This window comes from Varanus komodoensis, unplaced genomic scaffold (assembly GCF_004798865.1).
Source record: "Varanus komodoensis strain SLA01 unplaced genomic scaffold, ASM479886v1 scaffold5, whole genome shotgun sequence".
Classification (NCBI taxonomy): Eukaryota; Metazoa; Chordata; class Lepidosauria; order Squamata; family Varanidae; genus Varanus; species Varanus komodoensis.
The window spans coordinates 44,226,379-44,252,419 of record NW_025336087.1 but is presented as its reverse complement, the minus strand read 5'-3'; the positions used below and the strand labels follow the sequence as shown (position 1 = coordinate 44,252,419).

General features: G+C 41.1%; 1 protein-coding gene across 1 annotated transcript in view; it reads right to left on the bottom strand.

Moving 5' to 3' along the window:
- FRMD3 (FERM domain containing 3) overlaps positions 1–26,041 on the bottom strand; it is a 126,922-nt gene that overhangs the window by 69,155 nt on the left and 31,726 nt on the right. The gene's annotated exons all lie outside the window — the stretch shown is intronic.

The following is a 26,041-nucleotide window of genomic DNA, read 5'->3' as shown; positions in this document are numbered from 1 at the left end:
GGGAGAGCTAGGAGTGTGGCTGCCATGTATGAGAGCATCCACAGGTGAGTGTCTCATCAGATTCAGTATTGCTACAATGCAGTCTCCAAAGCGTTGAGGGTGGCACATCTCCAGCCAGGCAGACTGGAGCTGTACATTAGTGTTATATACTGATTTTAGCAGTGTGAGCAGTAATTCAGTCAACTAACCAGCAGAGACATCTGCATAATGACCATTGCTTAACCAAACATTTTTAAAGCACTGTCCCTGAAAATGGCATTTATATTACAAACACAATGATAAACACAAAGCCAAGAAGAACAGTTAAAATGTCCATAACTTTCAAGGATCTGCTCCACTATCTATTTGTTTTATTGCATTATCAGTCTTCCCAGTCCCCAGCCATGGAGTACTTAGTTTAATTAATAGTGTCCAAATAATGAATGAAACATTCAAGTCAACAAAATAAACCAAATACTCTACTCTACTAAATATATGCATGTACAATTGAAAAGTTTGACAAAGGATAGCATGATTTGAATGAATTTTTTCTCATTCAGAAATCAAATGTGATCATTGTTTATTTGACCTGCCCACAAGTACTAGAACTCATAAGCAGGGAGGCTGAAGTGCAACTAGATAGCTCCCACAGACAGAAAACTCATGCTCAAGTATGGATTTCTGGGTTACATCTGCTTTGCATGTTAGTAACTGCCTGGTTGCTTGGAGCAGGCATCAATGTCCCAAATCTTCATAAGGGCTACCAGTTTATACAGACAGAGCTGTGAGCAGTTTCCACCTTACTGTCCTGGGGACACAGTGCAATGAAACCTGCATGCCTTGGCCTGGGTCAGGCCTGGGTAGAATCATTAGCAGCAGATTAAACAGTACTGGTGAGCAGAAAGGAGCAAAAACTGGGTGACCATTTCCTGCAGAGTTCCCCACTCCACCCAGGCGATACACTAGAAACTGGAGGGCTCTTCGTAAGCTCTGAGCATTTCATGCTCTCAAGTGGGTTTCCTAAGAATCTGCAATCCAGATTGTGAACCAGATCCACTTGCTAAAAAAACATTTGAAGACCCCACTAAATCAACAGGCATTAAATATGTAATCTTGAAGGTAAAGAGAGCCCAATGATGAAATGCTTTTCCTCTTTAGATTAGTATCCTGAAATTTCCTGGAGGTGTTACTTAGAAAAGCGGTTAAAATACGATGTGATTTCTTCAGCATCTAACCGTGAGGCAGTCATCCTAAACTATCACTGAGGAAATAAGACCCACTGATCTCAGCAGTGTGTATTTCCAAGCAAGTAGGTTGAAGAGTGACCTGCAAGATACTTTTCCAGAGATTTACCATCATCATAAGCACACAAGCAATTAAGTTACGGATCCATATTGCCAGCGAACAGCTCCTAACAACTGCTCCTCACAAACTTCCAGTGAGGTACAACTTTACACATGGGAGAAGGAGAGGCAGGCAGGTTAATTGTATCACTGAATAATCTCACTGAGACAGAGCAATGAAGTAAAAGAAGAATCCCATAAAACCCATTTGATGCTGCCATGCAACTTCTCTGGCCACCTAGTCACTGACTAACCCTGCTTTCAAGACTGTGCTTGAACTTTCAGCATTTAAAAAAATCTCGTAAGAAAAGTAATTTTCCTTACGTTTTTCTTCTCACAATCATATTCATATTGTTCTTATAGTGCCCCCCAATGTCACAGTAAGGAGCCCAGCCTCGAAATACTCCATGAAGACTAATGACAGTGCTGCAGAAAAGAGAAACATTATTGTCCTAGGGCTGTGCACAGGGGTACATACAGATGGTGCTGTACTGCACTCATTAATCATGATTTATGCACATTCATTTTGATACTCTGAAATGGTTTCTGGTCAAACCCATTTGAACAGGTTGTGCAGATTTTTTTAAATGATCAAAATGCCAGAACTACCTCCAGAGGCATGAGTGGAGTGACTGCAATATTCATACAATAAGTGCACTGATCCCATTTACACAGCTAAAATGCTGCAAAAACATTTAAGTCTTTGCTCTTGGCTACAGAATAAGTATTGATGCCACAAGAATTATCTTGCCAAATGGAAATAATTCTTTGCACAGTGGTGGAGCCCAAGCTTTCCCGTGGAAGGGGAATGCTAGGTGATGGTGACACTGTAGTTTATTGTGCCAGTTGTGCTATTGAGTAGCATAATCAGCTGCTGTTGAACAGGAAGCATTGAAGCCAAAGTGGCTATTGACATGATCGCTCCCAAGTGTCCTCTCCCACCTGGCAGAGCCCGTTCATCCCCTTGGTATACACCGGAATTACGGGAGATGAAGCGGGTTGGGAGACGTCTAGAGAATAGGTGGAAGAAATCACGGGATGAATCTGACCGAACACACTTGAGAGCCCATCGGGCCTTTGCTGTGGCGGTGAGGGGGGCGAAGAAGAATTCTTCTCCACTTCCATTGCCTCCTCACAATGCTGTCTGGCGGAGCTATTTTGGGTGGTACAGGGGCTGGTACATCCAGGCCCAAAGAAAGAACTTGTGCCACCCTCGAAGGCCCGCTGTGACGACTTCACCAAGCATTCCTGGGAGAAAATCACTCAGATTCGTCACGAGCTGGACTCTACTATTGAATCAGATTCTACTGGGGAGGTGCCAATGCTGCCATCTGGTCCACAATTGATGGATGAGTTTCAGTTGTCGCGGCCTGATGATGTGGACAAGGTGCTTGGACAGGTACGCCCTACCACCTGCTTACTGGACCCTTGCCCATCTTGGCTTCTCAAGACAGCCAAGGACGGGATTGGGACCTGAATCCTGGAGGTTGTCAACGCCTCTCTGAGGGACGGCCGGGTACCTGCCCCTTTAAAGGAGGTGGTAGACCGGCCAGTCCTAAAGAAGGCATCCCTGGATCCAGAGGCGGCCACCAATTATAGACCGGTGGCCAACATCCCATTCTTGGGCAAGGTGTTAGAGCAGGTGGTGGCGGGACAACTCCAAGCACTCTTGGATGAAACTGATTATCTGGACCCATTTCAGTCCGGCTTCAGACCTGGGTATGGTACTGAATCTGCCTTGGTCGCCCTGTATGATGACCTGTGCAGGGAGAGAGACGGGGGAGTGCGTCCCTGTTAGTTCTCCTGGACCTTTCAGCGGCTTTCAATACCATCGACCATGGTATCCTTCTGGATAGGCTAGCGGGATTGGAGGTCGGAAACACTGCTTTGCAGTGGTTCCGCTCCTATCTCAAGGGCCGTTTCCAGAAGGAGGTGCTGGGGGACTATGGCTCTGCGCCATGGCAGCTATGCCATGGAGTTCCACGGGGGTCCATTTTGTCCCCCTTGCTATTCAACATCTATATGAAACCACTGGGAGAGGTCATTAGGAGGTGTGGGCTGCGGAATCATCAGTACGCTGATGATACCCAGCTCTACCTCTTGTTCTCTACCAATCGACCTGGAGCTGACATTAGAAGCTCAGGTAACAGCAGTGGCGAGGAGCGCCTTCCTTCAGCTTCGGCTAATCCATCAGCTGCATCCCTACCTGGAGAACAACTGCCTGGCGACTGTGACACATGCATTGGTAACTTCCCGATTAGACTTCAGTAACGTGCTGTACGTGGGGCTGCCCTTGAAGACGGTCCGAATACTTGAATTGGTGCAAAATAGAGCTGCCAGGTTGTTGACAGGGATTGGGTGTTGTTCTCATATAACCCCAGTCCTCCGTCAGTTTCACTGGCTCCCCATTGAAGTCCGGGCCCAATTCAAGGTGTTGGTTATCACCTATAAAGCCCTCAACGACTTGGGACCTGGTTATCTAAAGGAGCGCTTACGTCCATATATGCCCTCCCACCCCTTGAGATCAGCAGGGGAGGCCCTTCTCCGGGAGCCCTCTGTGAGGGATATTAGGAGGGTGAGTACCCGGAGGAGGGCCTTCTCTGCAATGGCGCCCCACCTATGGAATGCGCTCCCCAGAGAGGTCCGTCTGGCGCCGTTGTTATTTGGTTTTCAGTGCCAGGCCAAGACCTTTTTATTTAAACAATATTTTAAGTGTTAACTGGTTTTTATTTAATGGTTTTATATTTGCCATGAAATTTTTAATATCACTCTATGCCCGATTGTTTGTTCTATGTGAGCCGCCCCGAGGCTTCAGCGATGGACGCGGCATAGAAATGTTATAAATAAATAAATAAATAAATAAATAAATAAATAAATAAATAAATAAAATCTTTTGCTAGGCAGAGGGAGAGAGCCCTAGTGATCTGCATCACTTGTCATTAGGCTACCTTATCCTCTAACTGGCCCGAGTTTTGGTACACCTTTGCACAGCTCCACCACATTAATATTGGAAGGGATGCCACTGTAGAAGCACCAGCTGCTCCTGTTGGACCTGTACTTCGGCAATTAGGTCTCAGCATCAGGGAAAGGGAGGTCTCCCCTTGTGCCAGAGCTGGGACAACACACCAGGCCATAAGTGCCTCCATTTCATTCCAGTGAAACCCACAATAGGTTGTCCATTGCATTAAAGCCATCAGGTAAAGCAAAACGTAGCAAATGAGGCCAGCCAACAAAAGGTGAACTTTGCTGCAGCTTGCAAGGAGCATGTTTGCTCAGTGTCTCACCACTTCCCACCCCCAGATACACACACCATTGCTTCCAGGCAATAAATAGTGTTAGCGTAAACAGAGATGGCAGATCTGTTCTTAAGTGTAATTCCTCCAGAGGCGCCTTTGAAAGAATATGCAGAGTACATTTGCTCTAATACATCATTCCTCTGGAGATGGGTCTGAATGTGCATAAAGATTCTACAGTACCCAAAGCAGGTTCTTTCCACAACAAAACATCTTACCCCGTAGATGTGCATCCACAAATAAACAACTTTTATTTCCCAAACTGAGGCAGAGCTATACAATTGTAAATCTAGCCCATAAATTTAGAAGCGCATTTGGAAGTCATCAGGACTGATCAATGATGTTCACAGTAGTGGACCCAGCACAACCCTCCCACACTTTAAAGGGCTTCTTCTGTCAGCATGAGGCTTTTGATCCAGGGGAGCTTTTCCACTGGATTAGCAGGAAGGCCAAACCAAAATATCTCAGAAAAGGCCCAGTTCATTTATGTACAAGCTCATTGCTCTTAGAAGCAAATCTCCACTTTATTTATTTATTTTTCGATTTATATTCTGCCTTTTTCCTACAAATGGCTCAAGGCAGCTTACATCATTCTCCTCCTTCATCTTATCCCCACAACAACAACCCTGTGAGGTAGGTTGGGCTGAGAGTCTGTGACTGGCCCAAAGTCACCCAGTTGGCTCCATGGCTGAGCGGGGACTAGAACCCAGATCCTCTGAGTCCCAGTCCCATGCTCTTAACCACTACACCACACTGGCTCTCAGTTGTTATTATTATTAATAATAATAATTACTTTAATAGAATATGCAATAACATATACAAGGAAATTTAAAAATGCCAGAGGAGGAAAAGAGAGGGAAGAGGAATGCCCATTAAACATTGAAGGAAGGACCTTTCTGGTGTGTGGAGTTCTAATTCATGCCCACCCAGAAAGAAGAATCAATTCAGTCCAGTCAAAATGTATGCTGTAGTGACTCTGGTAACGTAGAAACATAGAAACAAAGTGAGTCAGAAGGTGCCTCCCGGGCTGTCTAGCCAGCTCTGCTCATGTAATCCCCAAGATGTGGTTGTCCAATCTTTCCTTGAACACCCTCACTGAATGAGGGCCTCAACCAGCTCCCTTGGAAGCCCATGTAATAAATAGCAACTCTTCCTAAAGCTTAGCACGAGAGCACTAGCGCTTCCCTTGCTAATCATGTCCTTTTTTCCTTTCAAGACTGGTACAGGAAAGGTTCCTTACGCCATAGGTTCCCAACTGAAAGGCCACTAAATGAGTTGTACCACAACTACCATCATCCACAGTCCCTATGGCCACTGGCCTCAGGGAATCTAAGAAGTTGCTTGGCACTATGTTTGCAGGACTGCATTATGTATCCCCATGAAACTCCCCCCCACACCCTTGACAAAGAAAAAAAAAAAATAGGCAGAGCAAACCCTATCAGCTGCAACAGGGGCCAACACGATTTGTTGGGAAGTGGCAGTATCAGGAACCCTGAGAGCATTCGCCACAGTTTCTCACTGGTTTCAACTTGTAAATTAGCTACACAGTTACCCTGAGCATAAATCAACAGTTTATAGAAAAGAGAAAAGGACATGAAATAAATAACATTAAAATAAGCTGCAAGGAAAGGGCAAGGACATTCTGCTGACTGCATAAAGATAGTACTAACAGAGAGTTATAATAAGCTACCAAATACAGCGATACAAATTGTCAATGATCGGACTAACATTTATCCAACTTCATGCCAGCTCAATTTACTATTTTCAGGTACCAGAAACCAGCCCAGCACAAAAGGTGTTGAAAGGCTACTTGTTCCTAATCCAAGCATCACTCGGATGCTGTATTCTGACCGCTGCTTAAATGCAGACACTGCAAGTTCCGCATATTTCTACACAACATCTCTAAGTAACTGACCCAACACATTTTGGATCAACAAGAGGCTTTCTGGGAACAACAAATGGATGGAGTGGAAGTTCACAAAGAGAAACAACAGCCAAGTCAAAGGCAATGCTCAGCTGGAGACTTCATTACCACTGACAGAATGGCCCTCAAGTCCTGCCCTCACAAATACTAGCTCTAATTGCACCGTCCTAGCAGTTCCTTCTATTAGCACAGTCATTATGATGTTCTCTGAAAGGAAATTTGATTTTCCAGAAAAGTGGGCAGGGAGAGATCTTGTTTCAGAGAATCAGCCTTCCATTTCCCCTGATTTCTAACATAAAACCAGAATGCATAAAGCTCTTCCAATTGATGTGCTCTGTTGTCCCATCAACTATTGAAGAAACATCTTAAGAACAACCCGGTCATCCATGAAATAAAATTTTGCATAGTAACAAATTAGCAACACAAAAGGCAAGTGGTTTGCAATATTGTATTTCAAAATTTTCCACAGGTTGTATTTCATCCCACACACACGCATTTGCAACATTTGTAAAATGTTCCATTTTCACTGATGTTAGCTGCACTTACAACTAGCTTGCATTACAATATATTGTGAACCTTGGACTAGGCAAAAATGAATTTTGCCAAACGTGCCTGACAAGCAAAATCCACCCTGGCCAAGGCTTCATCTTTTGAAATGTTTTATTCTGTATGAAATCTTTGGAAGACAATAGTTTCAAACTGGATTTTAAAAACAGATAAAATTGAATTAAATAAATAGCATATTTAGAAATCTAGTGTGGTATCACATTCTTTAAAACAGTTTCTAGAAAACCCACAATATGCACATAAAGGATAATACCTTTTGCCTCCCAACTATTTCTATGCAATTTGACACAAAAGTTGCACATGTGGATCATAAATGTGTCCAGTTCTGTTGAAGTCATCTCAGAAGGCTTAATCCCTAGATCTGCTATCTGGCAGGGGTTCAGAGGTGCTTCTCTACTAGCAGAGATGAGTTCTGCCAACAGTGTGGGGAGGGTGCACCACCACATCATCCAAACCCCAGGAGATTATAACCCAAAAAGAAGACAGAAGAGCACATATATTTGCCCAATATTTGTTAATTCTTATATGTGCCAATTGAGAAATAATGGCTGTAACTGAAACAGACATACAGTGCATCAGTCCATAGTAAAGAGAAATGTGAGCAAGTGACACTATTTTCTTCATCTGTTATCCAAGTGCCAACCACCAATGGGCAACTTCAGGGTCCTGTGCATACTTTTTAGGGTTCCGTCTATGTACATTGGACTTGAACTGGACTACCTTCAAACAGGAGAATTTCCTTTGTAAAGCAGAGCATCTGGCCACCTGAGCCAGTGGAGGTGGAGCAGGTTGTCCACAGAGACCCCCAGTTATGCTTGCAGAAATCTCAGTCCTCATAGTTCTGCTGCCTGCTGCATTTCAACCAGAGGTAGGCCCCAAAATGATCCATTCTGTTGATGAGTCAAACTAGACCTACTATGTCCAAAGCCCTTCATTCTTCTGAGAGACCCCAAGTTTGCATCCCAAACTTCACCAGCTTCAGACTGTTGCAGTTAATTTGCCCAACAGAGAATACAATGGGAGAAGAATTAAAAAGAACCAGTGAAAGAAAAAGGAGGGAGAGAAAACACAGACCAGCTCCTGTTCTGGATGGCAAAAGCCATTCTACCAAATAACAAAATAAAATGACACATTCAATTCTATGCAAGCCCACTCAGAAGTAAATCCTGAGTCACAACGGGACTGACTTCCTGGCACAATTGTGTCAGATTACAGTCCTATTAATCCTGTTGGATGGTAGTGGAAAGGAAGAAGTTTCAGGTAGACTTTCTTCCTCAGTGTGGTTGCCTATTATAATATAGAAGCATAAAGTATAGATAAATTAAAGTTTCTTAAGAAATATACCAGTTTCAGCAAATTCTTAATATATATTTCCCATTGAGATTAGTATATCCTTCCTCTTAACACATATTCTGTTTATACTGGATATGCTTCCTATAAACCTCTCCAAAAACAAAAATAAAAAAGAACACTTTAAAAAATCAAGCCTTGAAGCTTAAAATACCTTCATCCCAGTCTTAGCTGCCATTGTCAGTGGTTGGAATGAAGGGAAATGAGTATTCTACCTTCTCCCCAGATTTTCCAATATACTCATATATGGCAGGATCTATCATTTTCAAAGAACCACTCCTGAACTTTCCCCCATTTTACTATCATGTGCTGCCTATTCCCTTTACTAAAATGATACTAAGGAGAATAAATTACTGTTGTGACTTTCTCAAAGAATCCAAGGAACAGATATTCATGTGTTTGTTTGTTTGGTGGTATACTTTGATACTATGTTGAAAACTGCTTGCCCTTAACACAGAAATATAGTTGAAATTTCCTCAGTCGCCAACAATTTATTTCTGTGCACGTTATAGTGAAGAGACAGATTTGCTTGGAGCATTGCTTACTGCTCAACCCTTTGAGATGAACCCCTGGGTGAAAATGCTCTGTTGATTCTATCAGACCAACCAACAGTTGGAAAACATAGCTCTTTAGTCTCTTTAGAATTCACAAGGTCAAAATCCTCTTTAAATTAATTGCACACATGTAAGAAAAAAAGACTACTGACCTTGAAAGTACTAGATTAGATTTCTTCCCATCTGTAACATTTAATCCAAATTATATAAACTAAACATGGTAGCTATTTTAAGACACAGCAACAAACACTACTTTACATGCCTAAACTAATGACTAGCGGAAAGCATTTTTATGCAACAAGAGGAAATAAACAACAGTCAGAATCCAGCTAGTTTCTTCTGTTAATGGAAGGCTTCCATCATGGGGAGGGTTGCAGTTCTCCACAATTTTCCTGTCAGACATAATGTTCCCGAAACCTTCCCCACAAACAGCTCCATAGGATCCCTAACCTCTGGAGTATATTGCAAACGGCACAGGCTGCTGTGGCAATGGTAGGTAAACTGCTGAAAATGGTCTCTGCTCAGCTGACATTTCCATCAGTGGGAGAAGACTATTTCGTTTCTACCTGCTATCATAATGTGTGAGAAACTGCACAAACTCTGTCAGTACACAGATATTTTAATTATTCATTCTAGCTGCATGTACTTGAATATTTTGATATATTGATAGCTTGTGAAAAAGTTAAGAATGAACTCTTTCATTTCATTTATTTATCCTATTTATATCCCACTTCTTTCCTGCAAAGAATGCAAAGCAGCTTATATAAACCTCTTCATCCTCTGTTGTATTGTTACAACAACCCGGTGAGGCTGAAAGTCTATGATGGACCCAAAGTCACCCAGACAACTTCATGGACATGCTGGGACAAGAACCAGGACCACCCAAGTCCCAGGCCAACACTCTAAGCACGATACCAGAATGGCTCTGAAAAGTTGCTCTCTTTAGTCACCTGTAGGCCAGGATTCATATTCTCCACAGATGTGCATGTCGATGGAGAATGAGCACCATCATGACTACCTCCTTCCACTCTCATAACTTGTAAGGTAACTGGTTTGTTTTATCCAGACACAGTGACATCTTGTGCAAAGCAAGTGAAACAAGTCTATTGTAGACCAAATTAATCCCTAGTGAGGCAGCTTGACTTGTTATATTTAATATAAAGTGCTGCATTGTACCAAGGCACTGAGGAATCGCTACTGGAGAAATTATCTCTTTTGAAGGACTGTTTGTAGAGATGATCTCTCTATGGGAGACGGGGGAACCATTACACAATCTTTAAAGAATACACTTTTTTTGCAGTATGTAAACATTGCAAAGTTATTCAAAAAGCACCTACATCCTGTCATTCATGTTTTGCTGAACATGTAACTTTTTTCTTAAAGTACTGAGTTGACCAAATAAATTATATAATTAAGATGAAAATAAGTTACCTGTGAAATAATCTTCTGAAGGCCACATCTCCTAATGTCTAATATTTTATCTTCATTGAGGAAAAATACCAGTATTAACAGAGAAATTCTGGGAGCTGTAGGATTTTTTTCTGTCTTGTCTAAAAAATTTTAAAAGGTATTCTCTCTGCTGTGTACCTCTTTGGAAGGGAATACCTTGGGTATACATGAATCACCAACTGTTTCAAGGGTTATATCGCTTCAGAAATGCTCTATCCTTGATTACATCCACTTTCATAGCAGAGTAAGCAATTCTGATCTACAACTGCAAAACCTTCAAGCAGAAAGATCCAGCAAGCATTTCCTTTGCTAACAGTGAGATCTTTAAAGTTTACAGGTGAAAAATAATGAACCATGGCCACCTGAGGTCAGCAGTTTCTACCGTTCTTGAACAAACTGGAAATGGAGCCATGAAGATGAGTGAGAACACAACCTCTAAGGAACTAGATAGGATACAGATGTGAAGAGAGGTAACTAAATTGCTTTAACTCAAGATAATAATTGCCAACTTGTTTGTCCTTTCTGCTGCCAAAGAACAGGGAAGTGCTGATTCCAGATAGCTTCCTGGTCCCAACTCACTGAAATGTCCACTATTCAAGCAAATATTTGAGGTTGAAATAACTGTATTTTTATCAGAATGGGTGATATCGAATCTTTTTTCTTAGTCTGTTTTTCACTCATGTAAATTTTAGCTGAGTGGACTGAGCTAGGACCAAAGGGCTGCAGCTACATTCACAGTCCCACAAGCATTTCCTGGTCCTCTTTAGGATCCTAGACTGTCTTGCTCAGAAGCTTGCAGCAACAGCTTAGGACAGAAATATGCAAGAAGAAAGCAGGCTTAAAACTAGTGCTGTGGTTTAAAAAATCCATGTTTCTTGTTTGTTTGTTCCATTCTGAGTTAATTTAACAGACATTTTTGAAAAGAAAATGAGAGGACAAGAAAGATTCAGAGAAATACTCATGACCTGGATTCGATACTTATGGCCTTGTGCCAATCATATTGAAATGGCTGAAGACTGCATGTGTGTTCTCTTCCATTCTGAGCTAATCTCTCCAGCAGCTTGTAACCTCCTTGGCTTCTCACACTTGATGTCAAAGCCCAGGTAAATCCAGCAAGATTCCTCACATAGAGCTGTTGCAGCTCAGAAGGTGCAGGCAGCCTGGGAGGACCACAGCGATGAAGGGATGTCTAACAGAAAGGAAAAGCACCCCAAGTGCCTACAGTACCTATACCATAGTACCTAGGTGACCTTAAAACATAATAAAAATAAATGAGAGAACACCTCAGAACTGAGGGAGAACTGGAAATCTCTTTCTTGATGGAAGAAAACTTTCAGGAAATTGGACAGCAGATTTTAATTCAGTGCCAAGTCCACTTCTCCCCAGGAACTAGACACATTATGCTCACACATATGCACCCACATTGTGGTAGATGCAAAACAGAAGTCACCTGCCTACCCTGCTGCTGTTGCCCCTTTCAGGGGGACCATGAAAAATCCAAAATCCCTTAAGAAAAAAGCCAGCGATGAACGCAGCTTAGGATGATTTCTCTGCACACAAATGGGGTAGAGAATGTCAAGAGCTCTAATTAAAACTTTCACACTGCTCTAGTTAAAATGTCCCCTTAGAACAGTATGGAATCTCTCTTCCCCCCCTCTTACGAATTGTTTTTTTAAATGAAGGAAATAAACAAATTGGCTTCAGACTTATTATGTACATTTTATTTTATTTGGGAAGAATTATCTTCTTATCCTTAGGAGGAGGAAAACAGCAGTTGTGCTGATCTCCTTCTACAGCTTGCAAAAATTTTGGTTGATGTTTTCCCTCTACCCCTCATCTTAATCCAGAAAAGCCCCAAAGCAAATATCCAAAAATCTCATTAAAGCTACAGATGGGCTTGTGCTGATGCACACTGAAACATGTAGGTCCTTGGCAGATTTAAATCTGCCAGTGCAAATATTTTGGACATCTTTGCTTCAGGAAAAATCCAATGTAAGGCCTATTTAGAGCAATTAAATGAACGGGATGTAAACTAGTTGACATTTTCCCCCATATTTTAGTTTGCCTACACATTTTATGCTTTCTGAATACTTACTGGTCATGAAGTAAGTATAATGTATGGTGGGAATTGCCTGAAGGAACAATTTACACATAGGCCCAATGTCACCATGCTGTACAAATGTGTTCATGTATATTGAGAGCCAACATGATGTGGTGATGAGAGTATTGGACTGGAGACCTGGGAGATCTGGGTTTTAATCCTCACTCGGCCATGAAGTTCACTGGGTGACTTTGGGCTAGTCATTCATCCTCAGCCTAAACGACCTCACAAGACTGTTGCTGTGAGGATAAAACAGAGCTATTCAAGTTGTCTTGGGTTCTCACAAGAGAAGAAAAGTTGGAATACAAATACAGTGTAATAACTGTTAAATGGATTGTGAAAAAGTTTTAATCTTTACTTAGGAAGAGATACACAGAGTAGCAAATTGAGTTGCATGTTCCCAGCAGTGGCTGTCAATGTACCACACAATATATTTCAGTATCGGTGGCTAAAGATTTTGAAACTAATGCTTTACTAATGTGGACAGTGTTCCCTGTAAAAAAAGCTTCAGTAATATATAGTTTAAGAGGGGAAGGCTGCCCTGTAGAATATCTGAACATAGAAATGCAAGAGCTACTTTGGATTAAAGATTAATTTTATTACCCGATTGCATGAGAAATTTCAAAGAAATTTCTGAATCTGGTTACTATTCAAATATTTAAAGATTTACATGACTTATAATTAATTGGACAGCTTTCTTTTTAACTGAAGTGTGAAAAATAGGGGAGAAAGCCAATTAAATGCTTTTTACAATTTGTGGGAAACTTTATTAATTTAGAATTTAAATAAACATACTTCATGAAATTAATATACAGATATCAGTGGGAAAGCAGTTTAGATGAAAAGAGCATTAAGAGCTGAGACCAAGATTTTCTGCCTCAGTGCATAATTAATTCATATTAATAGGAAGGCTTGCCTTGAAGATACATTCTGCTCTTATTTAGCTGGTCCCAGTTTTTATCTTGAATTTAACACTCTAAAATAATTTCTCATAACTGCAGTGACTCATAATGTGTGTGCATGTGGTGGTGGGGGGGGGAGTTGCTATGAATAGTTCCGTATCATTTTCCTTGGGGGGATGTTTTAAACAACTTTTCACAACCTTGCTTTGAAACCAAGAAGAAACTCTTTTCTTTTTGAACACCAATTGCCTCTGCTGCTTGCCAACTTACTTTTATTATTCATGGCCCCTGTGATATTAATGCACCCTCTTCCACATGAAACATCAATAAAAAGGGGCAGCTCCAACCAACCAACTGCAGTTGCCACCTGATAGCAGTGTTTTATTAAATTGCTGTCATGCATGGACCCTTCTTATCATGTAGAAGAAATATATGCACCTGCTGGCATACTGATGAACTTCTTACTTGATAGCTGCTTCATCTGACTAATTGACTAAGATTTCACAAGACTAATTGACTAAGGTTTATGCCATGGTAAGTTTATTAAAGTGTCAGAAGTCTTTTTATATTTACCTGGGAGTAAGGTTTAATAAATTCAGTTGCACTTGCATATGAGTATCCATGCTTGCACTCTAAGGCAACCTGGGATAAATCCAGTCATCAGAATAATCCTTAGTATTGACTGGGTGGACACAGGAGAGGTAAAAGTATTTGCTCCAATCCTGGAAAATACTCCGAGGTATCTCTGCCCTTGCGGCCAGCATGGATCTTTCCAGGCCAGCTGGACTCCTGTCAACATAAGACAGGGCCATTCCACGGGTGGCGAGGGAGGAGAAAGGTACTACTGTGCTCTGAAGATTCCAGGCACTGCCTAATGGGTGGAAAAACATTTAGGTATCTAAATGTTTTATAGGGCAATAAAGCCAGTGCGGTGCGGTGCTTTGAGCACTGGACTGGAGGCCTTGGAGATCCAGGTTCTAGTCCCCGCTCAGCCATGAAGCTCACTGGGCGACTCTGAGTCAGTCATTGGTTCTCAGTCTAACCTACTCTCAAGATTGTTGTTTGTGAGGATAAAATGGAGCTGTGAAAGCTGTCTTGGGTTCCTCATGAGAGGAAAAAAGTGGGATATAAATGCAATGGAAAAAAGAGGATGAAGGAACGATCCTAGCCTGTGCTCCTCTTGCTTTTCCCTAGGTGTCCAAAATCCTCTCAATTCAGAAGGTTATAGGAAGCTACAACGGAGGACACCCTTCTTTAGTTATGAAGGCTACAATGAATTCAATGGAAATAACTTCAGAATAGACATACAGAGGCAGAAACCAAATTATAAATTGGCATTTTTTTAAAAAGGCTACCCTTTTAAAAGGCTCCTAGTAATGGATAGTTTGTCAGCCTGGATGGTCAACCTGTTCTGAAGGGGGGGGGGTACACTCCCTCTAAGGGATCAGATGTATAGTTTGGGGTGCTTTTGGATTCCATATTGTCCCTAGGGGCATAGGCGGACCCAGTGGAATGAACAACTTTTATCAACTTAGGCTAATATACCAGTTATGTCCTTATGTGGTCAGAGATTGCCTAACAATGCCTTGGTAATCTTGCAACTGGATTACCACAGTGCAGTACATGGCTATCCACAGTGCTCTAGCATGGTAAACTGAAGGACTGGGTTTAGCACCCTGGATATAGCTCCTGTAAGCCTGGAATAAAAGCTGAAACAAATAAATGGCCCCATTAGTGTACGAGTCAGCAGCCTACCTTGCATAGTATAAAAACCCCTGGTCCTTAACAGGGTCCTCAATGGTCCTTCTGTGAGAGTCGGTGCCAAAGAGAGGTGGGTATTGAAGTGAAGTGACCTTGTCCGTTGTTGCAGAACACACTTCCTGGAGAGGCTCAGCTGGCACCTCTGTTCGGCTCTTTCTGGCACTAAGGGAAGACCTTCCTATGTTCCAAAGCATTTTAGTTCCCAATTTCTGTTGTTTTAAATCTGCTACTGTATGCTAAACCCTTTGCATTGCTGCTAGGTTTTACTATGGTTTTTACTTCTATTTCATCCTGCAGTTCTAAACTTTTAAAAGCCATGACTGTTTGCAGGTAAGCATTTGTTTCTTTATGAAAAATAGCTCTCGTGTAAGAATTATAGCATGCTTTTCTCAAAGAGTTAACATTGGTGATGTAAGAGCAGAGGGAACATTTTGGGGTGTTCTATCCTGTGCTGTCTTCAGAGAGTCAAAAAACATGTTTGAATAGAACATGAGGTTACTTTAAACAAGGGACTAGTCATATTCTGTATGCTTCAGATACTGCTGGTGGTATTGTCTACACTGGAATTTTTTTCCACAGAAAATCCCTTCCATTGAAACAATTTTATTTACATGCATTAGTTATTATTGGCTGCAGGCCCCATGAATCCCTGTCTTTGCTACTGATGTGCTATTTATGCAAATTCAGCTTTTGCACCTTATCACAGTGGCTATTTTAGCAGAAAGGGTTTGGATTTGGATTAAGTCTTTCATCTGAAATGCTCGCATAAATAAGAATGCACCACAGAATGGAATGGATTGAAACATGGAAAATAACAGTAGTGTATTTTTCCTCTTATGTCTACTTTTAAGACCAGTAATCATCTTTCAGCCTCTGTGGTGTCAGTTTCAATAGGGGCAGGAGTGGGAGGAAGGCTGGGAAAGGCTGCACTGGAGCGATATAAGTGGGTCCTACAACAAAGTGCCATAGTATATCCTTCTGAGTCATGTCTTGACATCTAGCAAAAGCCCACATAGGGTGCCACGGATCAGAAAGCAGCACCCTGGAGAATGTGGGGCAAACAGCCATGCTGCAACAAAAGCAGAAGGCTGGCTGAAGCCTTGGAACTCCCTTAGTTCGAATTACCCTCCTGTCTTCAAAGGGGCAAGCCACTGGCCTAGAAGTGAGCATGTTCATAGCACTCCATGGCTTCTTGACTGGCACTCTATCTTTGCCATCAGGCACATGTTGTTAGATTAGTTAGCACAGTTACAAGATTATGGTTGTTGCAAATACTTCTATGCATGATGAGTATATACTTCTTCCTTTGCTCTGAATTAAAAACAACAACAACTCATTCACAGCAATCTTGAGTTGCAGCCCATCTATCTACAAATGCACCTGCCAACCAAAGACCAACATCATAGAGGGAAATGAAGGGAAGAGAAAATAATATTCAGGGCAACCTGCAAAATGAAGCCATCAGTTTCATTACCACACTGCTGCACAGTGCAGTGTTTAGGAAATCTCTGCTGAGAAGATCTCAGTGTTGTTCTTCCCCCAAGATGCAGTGTTAAAGCACACTGGTTTTTCCACAGCTGCACACATGGTTCCTTATGAGGATTCTTGCAATATTAGAAACAATGCTGAAACACTCCTAATACATGATTCCTGCTAAGCACTGCAGGGAATACTGTCCTCACAGATTGCAAGAAGCAAAAGAAAATTACAGCACTGGTTTTCTAAAATCAGGGATATCCATGCAACTGGTGTAAATTGTATTAAGGCAATTGTATGATGCTATCTGTCAAAGTAAAAGCCTTCTTAGGAATAGCAGAAGGTGACTAACGAGACTTTTTCCTAAATGAAGTTCATTGCAGAGTGGCCCATTCATGAAATAGGCCAATAAAATAAAATAAAATAAAATAAAATAAAATAAAATAAAATAAAATAAAATAAAATAAAATAACCAACAAACAGCTTTTGAGGAAATATAAACTTGTTGAAAAGTATATGTATTACCCACCTGCAAGAAAAAAGTATTTGCCAGCTGTTAACTAGCATGATATGAAGGGGGGTGGGGGTGGGCAGGAGACTGCTCAATGTTAACTAAAAGCTTTTTCAGACAAGACTACAAGTCAATATTTTAAAAAAACCAACTTTAGCAAATTCTTCCATAGCAGAATTTATGACAGGCCAGATGTTCAGGTGTGCAGATTGGTATAACTTTGCTGAGATGTATTCACGCTGTTTAACATGTATGCTGAGTTGTGCGATGGAGTCATTCTGCCATATGAGTGCCAGTGCTGGCTCAAGACCAAGTTTGATCCAAGAGGAGCTCTGCAGCATGCCTGCATCTTGCAGGGGATATACAACAGTCCCCAAACTACACGAGGTGGGGCATGATTTGACAGATGTGGGCTATTCCTGGGTCTGGTCTATGACATTATGAAAGATCTTGGTTCAAAGGTTGTTTCATTGATGCCTTCATCCTACTCTCATTCGGAGCAGCTCCTCAGTTACTTGCACCAGCCCTGCTAGTTCTGTTGAGACATGTAATAAGTACAACTCAGTTGCTTTCGTGGAGAAGTTCCCAGGCAGATGTGTAAGCTACTGACAGTCTTCATTAAGATAATGCCACTGATTTCAATGGACATTAGCATGCTTTATTCTAATTTAGATTGTGGCCCAATGGCAGTATCTTCAAGCTGAATTACACAAATGTGTAAAGCTGCCTTGAAAGATAAAAAGCCCAGTGGTGTTTTAGAACCTAACAGAGAGATACATAATGCAGGAATTTGGGTCAGCAGCTGTGACAAACTGTGAACACACATCTTCTTTAAAACCCAACAACATTCCAACCTGTAACAAGCCAGGAAGCAGATGGTCTTGCTTTACTAAATGAAATCTAATGAGGAAAAACAACACCTATATACACTGGCAGCTTATCCCTCTTCTATAACTGCAAGACAATTTTCTGCATTAACTGTAGCTCTCCTCCAAGATGATCAGGCTGCCTAGTGTTATAGCACACAGACTTTGCTTATGAAAAGCTGGTGGGAGAGAATTCAGGTTTGGATCCCAAGAGTTGAAACTGAAAGGATTCTTTTTCAACTTAGTGAACCAAGCATATGGTAAATTAAGGGTACAATCCCTTACATAACTGCAACACAGAGAACACATCTAAGACATTGTACTGAAAAATAATCCAATCCAGGAAATGCCATAGCAAAGGGGTATCAGTGTCCCTCTGAGGTGCTTCACCTGAAATGATAATCTACTAGTGGCAACCAGTGGTGGTGGATTGTCAGTCACATCATCTGAACCTGGCAGAATCTCTGTAGGGTGGCTTATTTTTCATGCACAAGACACCATGAGAATCTATGGCTTGTTCTAGGGGTTGTATGACCCATGATGGGTTCTGTATCATCAATACTCAGGGGATTTTATTGTGGAAGGCTAGGAATGGTTACAGAACAAAACCTCTGCTGCTCACTTTATGATGGTGCCAGAGACTGCCCTTCCACTCATGCCAAAACAGCATTTTAAAAGGGCTATCAGTCTTTCCTTGGCATTTTTTAGAAGCAATTTAATCCTCTATATTTTACGTGTTGAACTGACAGCTCTCAGTGCCCTCTGCTCTTCCAAACACTTCCTCCAAGTCTTCAACTATTCCAAGAAAGGGGGAATCTCAACTCCACATACACACACATTTTGAGTCTCCTTTTTGAAGCACTTACTGCTGCAGTCACCAGCCAGTTCTAAAAATGTGCAGTTCTTTGGACAGGATAAGGTACACAAATGTAATGTCTGAGAAATAAATGGCAGGAAAATATACACTAATTTAAGGCCTAGGAAATAAACTGAAAGGAGATTTTCACATCTGCAGTAACTGCTGCAAAAAAAGTAAGGGGTTAATACCTCCCATTTCTGGAGTAACTCCAGATCTGAGCACTGTAATGGTAGAGAACACTGAGAAAAACACTTGAAATCAAGAAGTTTACATTGTGAAGGAGGTAATACTATTCCCTCGACTTTTGATGCTGCTTCTGTGGCCTATTTATTTATTTATTTTTGCCCTTTACTGGTGCTTTTCCACTGAAAACTAGGCACTTGGCTTATCTACGTCAACTACGCACCATCAGCATAAATGCAGTCTCACCTGGTGCTCCCTTTGACCGCTGAAAAATGCAAAAGCACTGACCAAGCAGGAGTGGACATATCAGATAGCCATTTGCACACCAGCAAAAAAATTAACAACAACAAAACAAAAACAACAGAAAAAACAGATTTTTTTTTAATCCCAACTGTGCTTTTTTGAATCTCCAAAATAGAAACATGACAGCAAAAGAAAAGGGGTAAATAAAGGGGTAAACTGGAACAGAGAAGTCACAAGACAGGTTCTGCCATGAAGGATATGCCACTGACATCTGAAGGATGCAGGGTAAGGAAGGAGAGAACAACCTATGTTGGGCATTCCATGGGTTGTTCAGTGAACAACCAACCAACCATCACTTATTTGCGGTGGCTTAGTGTGAAGTGTGAAACGCAGTCATAAAGCACAGCTGCTCATGGATTTGACGTAATCTGGGAGACACCTCAGAGCAGAGGCGAGGGGAGGGGATAGGGATTTAGTTAGCAAACTCTCATTCCACAGTTACCCTGCTGGATTCAGCAAGGCAACTGTGACCACAAATGTGGCTTCATCTATTAAACTCTGTACTTGGGAAAAGACTTTATGTCCCTTTATCATGACTAATGTTTGAACATCCCATTGCTGTGGGCACCTACAGGCTTCTCTGCTAAAAAAAACAACCCTGCATTGTACTACATATTTTATATGCAGCTCCCATGTAAAGAATTGTAGTAAATGAAGCATTCCCTTTAGTGGAAGGCAACTTTCAACAAACCCACTTGCTAGGCATGGGGGTGGGGGAGGCTTTGGGGGTTCTACCGCTTGTTTCTAATCTGTATGTCACCATTTTCACATTGCAATGCACTCTGAAACACTGCCTATTGCAGCTCACCCATTTCCTAGGCATAAAAGAAACCAACAGAAATAAGCTCTCCAATTTGCTTAAGTCTTAGGAGTATCAAAACTAACAGTCCAGATCAATGGTTCACAAAATTAAAAATACATCAAATAAAAATTTAAACTGATCAGATCAAAGAGGAATCTTTTTGTTTTTATTTATATTCACAGAGGGCCTCCCATGAGAGTATCCATGTGTCAAGCCCTGTGTGTGTTGGGATATAATGAATATTTATTTGTTGCAAACATGGAAATGAAGCCTATGTGCATACAAGCCCTCAGGCATAAACAAGTCCTCTGAGGAAAGCTGTCGAGCTGCCATGCTAAGGCTCCTCCAAAATGTACATCTAATTCACTCTCCAGGAGAAACCAGGGAAGTACTCAGGCTAACGGTGGTATGCTAAAAAACAGTAAATAAATGTAGCCGTGGTCTGCATGGAGCTTGTTTAATTTGCTTGCCTCTGGACTAGGACAAAGTCACTAAATAGTAAATAGCTGTAACTGGCTTAGTAAGCCTGTTTCTCATTGCATCATTGCTACATTACTGCAGCTTGCAAGTAGAAGCTCAGATGACTGAATGCTTCTCTCTCTCTCTCTCTCTCTCTCTCTCTCTCTCTCTCTCTCTCTCTCTCACACACACACACACACACACACACACACACACACACACACCATCCCTGTACATACTGAAAATGGTACAGCACAGGAACTAGGTCCTAGCCTGCAAGCCTATAAATACCTACATATGAGTAAACCCCACTGGACACTGTAGCATTGCACTACATTGCACACATACTTAAAAAGTATAAAAAGAAACACTTAACAAATTTGATAACATTCTCATATCTGTAGATAATCTTGTTCAATAAATAGATGTAACCACTGACAGAGAAAACACTGGGACTACAATTTTCCAGTCTACATCAGCTTTGAATCAGAAATACTGATTCAATATGGTGTAGCTGGACTGTGTTGGATTAACACTGCGGAAGTCCCCACTCAGATCAAATCCCCACTCAGCAGTAAAGCTCACTCAGTGACCTTAGGTCAGTTAGTCTTAATAAGTCTAACCTACCTCAGAGGGTTATTGTGAGAATAAATGAGCTAGAAGCCATATATGCTGCCACAGCTCCTTGGTATAAAGGTGGAATATAAAAGAAATGGGTTTTTTTAAGTATGGAGATGCTAAAGATAATCCCAAAATTTAAAGTAAGAATGATATGTCTTCAATGTAATGTATCTCTGCACTTGTGAGCATCTATCAGGAAGGTGACAAGAAAGATATTGGACTGCAGAAAATGATTACTGACAAATGAAAACTGGCTTGCAGTGGATTATACAGTAGGAAGATCTATTAAAAGTAAACTGACAATAACAAACTGAGTAAGCATAAATAAATAGGAAGAGGCATTTGCTATACCTGCCTAGCCTCAGATCAACTGCTGAAACTGAGCCATGTCGCTTGTCAGATTCTAAACCTGAGCCAGATAACATGATACCTCATGAGACAACACTGAGCTGCAGACACCACGGAGAGTAGTGTGCGAAAGAGCACAGTGAGGCGTGCAGAATCTGAAGTGTGTAAGAAGAGCCCCCACAGGAGCAATGTGGAGGGAGCAACTAAGGGAGAAAGTAGGGTAGGGTATTAAAGGATTTGATGACAGAAAGTGAGATGAGGCACCTTCTGGGGCCAGCTAAATATCAGCAATTCCTGACATTAAGTAAGCAGGCTGAAGTCAGCAGAGGATGTAATAAAGAAAAGAATGTTTTAAAAAAAGCTTTATCATCCAGAAAGCGCATATGAAAAATAGATTATCTGATACAGACCTTACATTTCTGACCAGTTGGAAGCACATATTGTATCTCTGTCAGGTATAGATTGTCAAGGAGAGAAGAGATAATAGGAATATCTATATATGCATCAAATGCTACCACAGCGGTATGAAAGAAAAACAGATGAAAATCCATAAAGGTAAAAGCCACAAGGAAATGTGTGTCCAAATGTGTCATCAAGCAATCTTTATTTAAAAGAACACACACACAAGAGCATCACAATATTTTTTTTCTTTATTAAGGAAGTATATAGTAATGAAGGAGTGGGCAATCAAGTAACTAGGTTCTAGATCTAGCCTACTCCATTTACATTATTTTAAAATCACAGAAGTCCTTTTTAGGGCCACTTTAAAGGGTAGTTATACATGTCTCTTATATAGGACCATATCCACATCAGCTTAACTGTAGCAAAATTATAGCATTTATTGTTCTCAGACTACTCATAGCCCATTATGTCTATCCTTTTATTATTTTTATTATTGTATTTATTTCTCACCTTTTTCCCTTTCAAGGAATTCAAGGCAGCTTACATAATTCTCCTCCTCTCAATCTTATCCTCACAACAACAACCCTTTCCCAAAGTCACTCAGATGGCTCCATGGCTCTACGTGGGGCTGCCCTTGAAAACGGTCCGGATACTTCAATTGGTACAAAATAGAACTGCCAGGTTGCTGATGGGGGCTGGCCATTATTCTCCAGCTCCACTGGCTTCCAGTTGAAATCCAAGCCCAATTCAAGGTGCTGGTTTTGACCTATAAAGCCCTAAGCGGCTTGGGATCAGCATACCTGAAGGAACGTCTCCTCCCTTATATGCCCTCACAACCCTTAAGATGTGGGAGAGGCCCTGCTCTGGGAACCCTCCTTGACGGAGGTAAAAAAGGGCATCTACTCGGAGTAGGGCCTTCTCTGCAGTGGCACCCAGACTATGGAATGCACTCCCCAGAGAGGTTCACCTGGCACCGAGCCTATATTCTTTTACGTGCCAAGTTAAAACCTTTTTATTTAAATGCCATTTTAAAATTAGAGTTTTTATATTTTTTAACTTAACAGTCTCATTTTACTTTATTTACTTTATTATTTTATCCATTGTTATTTTTTTTTTCATGATTGTGATTTATTCTCTTTTGTTTATTCTTGGTTTAATGTTATCCTGTTAGTAATGACTGCATTTATCATGATCTATTTATTGCCATTTATTATACTATGGATTGTATTTTTATTGTTTTGATTTCATACTTTGTAAGTGGTCCTGAGGCATTTGTGAAAAGATGGGATTAAAATGTATGCTTGTGATTGTGATTATTATGGCTGAGTGGGAACTAGAACCCAAATCACCTGAGTTCCAGTCTCGCACTCTTTACCACCACACTGGCCCTCTTGTGTGTGTGCATGTGCATGTGTGTGTTTACATATTATAAAAAATATTGTTTGGAATAGCATTTCAGAAACATAACCTTAGACAAGGCACAGTTCCCAGGTGATAAGTAACTCTAAAAGTACTTGCTGGAAGCAGAATGAAAATTCATGAATATGCAATCCTGAGTGGAATAAGTCATCTAGCCAATGATTTTTATGTAACTATATTATATACCTGTGTGTGGGTTCATGCATGCATGCACATGTGTCCGTGTGTGTGTCCGTGTGTGTCAGCATAAGTATCAATTTATGTGTGATCTCATAAGACAACCCAACTGCAGTGATATATAGTGCAATCTTGCACGTCCGAATGAGTTCAGTGGGAATTTTCCCCAAGAAATAGTGCAAAGAATTGCAGCCTCAGTTCTGAGCAGCCAGAAGAAGGTTCAGACTGTTACTGGGAATAAACCAAATTCACTCTCCTATATCCATTTTTACACAATTAAAAAGCACATTGTGAGAATGATTAGACTCGAGAGATGCATGTAGTTCTACAGTGCAATGGCAACTCACGATAGTCAGATGGGCTCAGCAATAAATTGTCTGTTTTAAAAAGATTGTTCCACTATTTCAGAGAATAAACGATGAATTAAATCCAATGCATCTGCAAGTAGATTCCTTGCAATGGCGCTTCTCTTTGTTCTTCTCCCCTCTGCAGTCCCTCGCCAACCTGCTCATCTGCTCTGAAGGGTCCCCACACGCTCTGGAGGAGTGGTTTGGTTTGCACTCAAGGGAACTGCAGTAGGGAGGGGAACTCTGCTTCTGTTTTCCTGGCTGACAGCCAGCATTAGATGCAGATTAGCAGCTCCAGCAGCCTATATATGCCCCTCATTTTGGGAAATGCAACATGCTTAGGTAGTAAAGTTATAAGAGCTTAGTGGAGCTATAGTTTATCTCATGTTGTTCAACACAGTTAGCCTAGAGTATAATTTTCATTTTCAAATATTTTGGGAGAAGATAATAAAAGGATGGATGACTTCTACTGGTGCCAGTCTGAAAAATGGCTATCATGTACTTCTTAATTTTCATAGTCATCTGTGGATGTCTAGCTTTTTAATTTGGAGTCTAAATTACTGTCTGACCACTCTGATCCTCTTCCCTTGTCCCAGACTGAACCTTGACTCATCAAAGCAAGAAGATTTCATTGACCTTTATCAGTGGGACAGACATCAGTTCAGGACTATCATGGCCCTACTGTCACCACTGGTCTAATCAAATGGAAGTACTGGCAGAGACACTGTACCAGTGAAACAGCTGATGATGTCATTGTTCTGCACTAGCACACACAGCTTTGGTGCAGTGCTAGAAAGATTGAATTATTCAGGAGTTTTTGGGGGGACAGACAGTACCTTCCAGTAAGTACTCTCACATCCACAGATCTGAATGTTTCTGGAATTCAGTGGCAACTGTAGTTAATACACACTACTTTTGTACTCTTCACGATGCTCACTATTTGTGATCACAAGAGAAAAACATTCTAGCAAAGCAGGCAAAGTAGATCCATGTGACTGCCCCAAGAAATAAAAGATGAAGAGCAAAAAATAAAGATCAACAGTAAAGATATAGTAAAAGCAATTCACTACCACAGAACTGGGAAGGTGCTCCAGCTGTGTTGGCCTACACATCCCATCAGCGCTAGGCAACATAGCAATGTTGCAGGATGACAGAATTTATAGGATGAAACATCAGGAGGGCTAAAAGTTACCTACCTCTGCCTAAGAATGAGGTGATGGCTTCTTAAAGGATAAGACATATTAATGGAAGACAAATCCACCCACTGACATTAGCTATAAGGACAAAGCATAGAACCTCACCTTTTTAAACAACGTGCTTCTGACTAACAGCACAATTGACAAACTGGGGAATGGCCCTTTCCACCACCAGGCTGCTGCTGAAGTGAACTAGGTGAACTATATGATCAGATGACAATTCTTATATTCTTAACTGAAGCATTCAAATATTATATACTTACCAGCAGTAAGCACTTCTGAGGAGGGAAGATTTACAAATAAATGACTGGAAGTGTTTAGGAATGAACACGACAGTCAAGTTAAGGAAGCTATGAACTGATGTTCCTACAATAACAAGTATGAAGAAAATGAAAATGAGTCACTTATTCAGGATCTCATAATAAGCCGGAAGATACACTCCCAAGCTTCTACAAAACAGTAAACCAGGATAAATTTCTAACTGAAACATGTGTTTGGATGATGTGTTTACAAAAATGAAAGGCAAAAATAAAAGAGGCTCTCTTCATGTCAAAGACTGCTGCCTTTGTTTGATGAACAAGCAGTTGCCAGTTCTTTCAAGGCTCATTTATCTATGATAACTCTGCAGAGGGATTCCTCTACTTGCCTTCACTAAAAGTTAACGTGATGTAAATGCCATGCAACTTTGTAATACAGTAAGCACTCTGTATCAGCTCTGCTGACATCAGTGTCAGAAAGGAAGCATTACAAAGGTTTCCAGTTCTTCAAGGAAGCATAAAAGCCGTGCAAAACATTCTGTCAAATCATCCAAAACGAAAATGGCAGCTGGGATGGGGGGAGATAAAGGCC